Below are 4,862 nucleotides of genomic sequence, written 5' to 3'. Positions count from 1 at the left end.
TTTTTTAAGTTTGACTAATATCCCAATGTATTATTTATGCATTCATAAATGTATGGCTATTTTGCTTGTTTCCACATCTTGGCTATTTTGAGTTCTGCTGCAATGACCACAAGAAGACCAGTATGTCTCAGATATGCTAATGCTATTATTTTAAAATTAAACCCACAGTGGAGTGGCTGGTTACTCCAATAAATTGATAAATTCTAATTTAAATGTAAATTCTCCCTGACAGTGTACAACCTCCAAGCATTTCGCTAAGTCTTCCAATGCTGTTTGGTTAATCAACAGATTGCTTGACACCTCCTCAGGGAGAATCTCTAAAGTTAAAAAACATTTATAAATTGTCCTCAAACACACAATGGTAAGAAACTCACTGAAGAATCAAGAGAGGGTGGTAACAAAAACAGAAGTGTTCCTGTAGTCCTACAGCCTGAACAGCTGTGGGAACGTTCTCCTTTATTCTTCACATAAAATAAATAATTATTGAATAATTTCTACTAAGGTGAGAGGTTTAAGGCTATTAAGTATCCTTGAAAGACTATGTTATATTTATGCTTAGAAAATATTTGAATTCTCAAACTTACTGTTTTATATCTACTATAGGTGGTAAAACATGAAAGGACATGGATTCATTTTAAAGAAGAAATTGAAAGAAATGTGATTGACTCTCTTGTTTCTACTTCCTCCCAAATACTTACATAATTATAGGATCTAGGTCCTTTTATGACCCAATTATTTATTATCAAATAAGTGTACCACTGAAATTTACTCTTGATCTGCTGATAAGGAAAAGGAGGGTTTCACTTCATATTGAAATATGGAAAGATTTGTGTGTGTGTGTGGGTGTGTATGTGAGAGAGAGAGAGAGGAACACAGAGACAGAGACAGAGAGATAGAGACAGGGACAGAGAAAGGGAGAATGAGTGGAGGAGAGAGAAAATTTTTACGTACACACTTTAATCTTGATGGTAATATATTCCTATTATAGTAAGATCTGACTAAATTTTTTTAGAGTGCTATCTTTAAAAAACTCAGAGTAGGTCTGGCAGAGTGGCTTAAGTGTAAAAGTGTCTGCTTAGCAAGTGTGAGGCCTTGAGTTCAAATGCAAGTACCACGAAAAAAAAATCAAAGTATTCAGTAATGAAAGTAAATATGAAAATACAATTTGCTTTCTATTGGTGAACTACACAACTGTTGAGAAAAACCTTTATCATTCATTGCCTTAAAATATTAATATACACATATACATTTTATTTTGTAATACTTCATGGTTGCAAAACAAAACCACAACAAACAGGATTTAAAATTTTCTGATTGCTTTTAATGAGGATATTTATCTGAAGTTTTAAGCTAATATGCTTTGCTGTATTTAATATAAACAAGATGTTTGACTAAGACAGGGTAGGATATCAGCAACAACGATACAGACAACATTTTATGTGAGTTAAATGTAACTAACATGTAATCAGCACCATATATAATATGGTAAAATCGCATAGTTTCATATATTTGCTTGTAATTCAGGTACAGGTTTTGTCCTTACATTTTCCTTATCAGAATGTGTCATTTCTATTTTTTTAATTTAAAAAGAACTGCTGATTATAACTTCACAGTAGTAAAATTATCATACCTTAAGTTGCTATTTATCTGCTTCTCTGCTGTACTTATTAATCTTAGGGTTATTATAAGCACTTAGATATATGTTGTTTAGCTATATATGTGCTGGTTAATATGCTACACCGTATTTAGAAAAAGTTCTTCTGGCACATTGCACAGGCTTCCAAAATATATGCAAGAATCCACAGCAGTAGGCCATTGATTATCTAAATTTATTTATGGAATTGGAGGTACAGTGAGGTAGAGATGGGGAAAGTTTGCATGCATTATTTCCTAATTCTTCATCTATTCATCATTTTAGCCCTGACAAAGAAGTTAAGATGTTGTGCAAAAGCATGTACATATGTATATATAAAGAAAATCTCTTGCAGGTAGGCCATTGTTGCTATTTAAAAAATAAAATATGCTGGTTGTCTATGGCTCACACCTGTGTCTTAGCAACTCAAGAAGCTAAGATAAGGAGAATCATGGTTCAAAGTCAGTAAGGCGAACAGTTCACAAAACCCTATCTCAAAAAATGCCCGACCCATAAAAGGACTGGTGGACTATCTCAAATAGTAGAGTGCCTGCCTAGAAAGCCTGAGTTGGACCAGGCTGGGCTACCTAGTAATTTCAAAGATAGTCAGAGCCTCAGAGATAGACTCTGTCTCAATAAACTAGGGCATGTGAGTAGAGTGCTTCCGTAGCACCCAGGACCTAGATTGGATCCCTAGAACTGTCAATCAACACTAAATAAATAAATAAACAAACAAACAAAGAAATAAAACACACATACAAGCATGCTCTGACAATTTGCAGATAAAATGGAAACACTGAATTAAAAAGTACAATATTTTTGTCTTTCTGTGGGAATAGATTTAGAAAAATTAAGCCAGGTTATTAGTGAATTAATCTGCACTCATTTAATATACATATCTCGGGTTTCTTTCTTCATTTAAAGACAATGTTAGTGTGACCTGTTATAGTTTTTTTTAAATTTATACATGTATCCAATACTTGCCATGTATGTTAACAATTTTGGCAATTCCATATGAATTATAAGAAATTTGTAGGCATATACTTTCCAGAGTTTTGGATGTATTGTTGGTATTTGTCATTAGAAAACCTTATGTATTTGAAAATGTATCATTTAATAGTATTAAATGCAATTATAATCAAAGTTAAATTGTAATGATGTGAGAACAACTAGAACATTTAAAGAACAGCACAAAAATATATCTGACATGAAAATTTTAATAATATTTAAACATTTTCCAGTTTCGTTTTTTGTACCTATATATATTCACATCTCAATGTATTATCTTTCTTCTTTCCTTCCTTCCTTCACCACTCCCTCCCTCTCTTCCTTCTTTTCTTTCCTTCCTTCCTTCCTCCCTCCTTCCTTTCCTTCCTTCCTTCCTTCTTTCTTTCTTTCTTCTTTCCTTCCTTTCTTCCTTTCTTCCTCCCATCCTCCCTTCCTCCATCCCTCCCTCCCTCTCTCTCTCCCCTCCTTCTTGCTTTCTTACTTTTATTTACCTGACAGAATTCTTAACTGTGGAACAGGTTATTGGTGTGGATATGATTTGGAGTTGGATATTGGACATAGTAGAGTATTTACCAGTTTAACTGGCATGTTATTATTCTTCAAGTGATAATATTTGAAAGCTAATTAGTGCATTGATGTCTCTATCCAGAATAGGTTTTCTGATAAATCCAGATGGAGCAGCACAATCTCACAGTGGTGAGTGAATTCATTCTGATGGGCATCACAGATCGTCCTGAGCTTCAGGCTCCATTATTTGGGCTGTTCCTCATCATTTACATAAGCTCAACATTGGGCAACTTGGGCATGATTTTCCTCAGTAAGGTGGATGACAGGCTGCAGACCCCAATGTACTTTTTTCTCAGACATCTGGCTTTTACAGATCTTGGTTATTCTACAGCTGTGGGGCCAAAAATGTTGGTAAATTTTTTGTAGATCAAAACACAATCTCCTATCAATTTTGTGCTACCCAGCTAGCTTTCTTCCTTCTGCTAATTGGAAGTGAACTATTTATTCTTTCTGCGATGTCCTATGACCGCTATGTGGCCATCTGTAATCCACTACTCTACACAGTCATCATGTCACAAAAAATATATTGGGTACTGGTGGCAATTCCCTATCTCTGCTGCACATTTATGTCTCTTCTAGTCACCATAAAGATTTTTACTTTGTCCTTCTGTGGCTACAATGTCATTAATCATTTCTTCTGTGACTGTATCCTCTTGTTATCTTTGATTTGCTCAGATACACATGAAATTGAATTGATAATTATGATGTTTGCAGCTTTTGATTTGATTTCTTCTGTTCATCCTTGTTTCCTACCTGCTAATCCTCATAGCTATCCTCAGGATGAACTCTGCAGAAGGCAGACGTAAGGCTTTCTCTACCTGTGGATCCCACTTAACAGTGGTCATCATATTTTATGGGACCTTGATGTTTATGTATGTGCAACCCAAATCTAGCCATTCCACTGATACTGATAAATTGTCATCCATATTTTATACCTTGATTATTCCAATGTTGAATCCTATGATTTATACTCTGAGGAACAAAGATGTAAAATATGCAATACAAAGGACATGGAAAAAAATAGGCAATGTCTTCTCTCAAAAGTTACATATATTATGAGTTCTTTGAATCAGTTTGGAATGTGAACCTGATGTTTCCACCAGAATGTAAACAAGTAACAATGGGCATAACATGTCTTAAACCAGTGGCATTCTTGATACAAATCAATATTACAAATGCTATAAATACATTTGTGTTCAAAAGAGTGAACTCTTTTCTCTCCTTGAGGAAGGGAGTTAGTATGTAAATAGAAAAATTGAAAAAATTCAATTGCAAAGTAGAACATGTTTAGGTTTTATGAATTGTGAGATCAGGTAACAGAGTCATATGATGTAAAGCGGTGAAAAAGAATAGTATACATGAAAGAGAACTTAAAATATTCTTTTTGGCATTCTCTATTATTAAAATAAACTTCCCAGGTGTAATGTTTGCTTTTGTATGTGTTTCTTTTTTTTTGTGGAAATACAGTCTTTCTGTTTTAGGCTTCATAGATTTGAATAGATTATATTAAAATGAACCTTGACTGAGGTGTCAGGAGTCTCATTGTAGATTGATGAATTGAAGGAATCTGACACTGAATGTGCTCAAATGCTCCCATTCCCCTTCAGGTTCCTTTTTTTCCTCATCAGTGCTCTTTCTTTCACACAGGAAATTA

At 34.2% G+C, this 4,862-nt stretch overlaps 1 pseudogene; it reads left to right on the top strand.

The window, feature by feature from the left end:
- Positions 1-3,313: 3,313 nt before the first annotated feature.
- Positions 3,314-4,267, top strand: LOC141414855 (olfactory receptor 8K3-like; annotated as a pseudogene).
- Positions 4,268-4,862: the final 595 nt, after the last annotated feature.

The sequence above is a fragment of the Castor canadensis genome, chromosome 1 (genome assembly GCF_047511655.1).
Source record: "Castor canadensis chromosome 1, mCasCan1.hap1v2, whole genome shotgun sequence".
In the NCBI taxonomy this organism is placed as follows: Eukaryota; Metazoa; Chordata; class Mammalia; order Rodentia; family Castoridae; genus Castor; species Castor canadensis.
The sequence above is the reverse complement of the archived record's forward strand: the minus strand, read 5'-3'. Positions and strand labels throughout refer to the sequence as shown.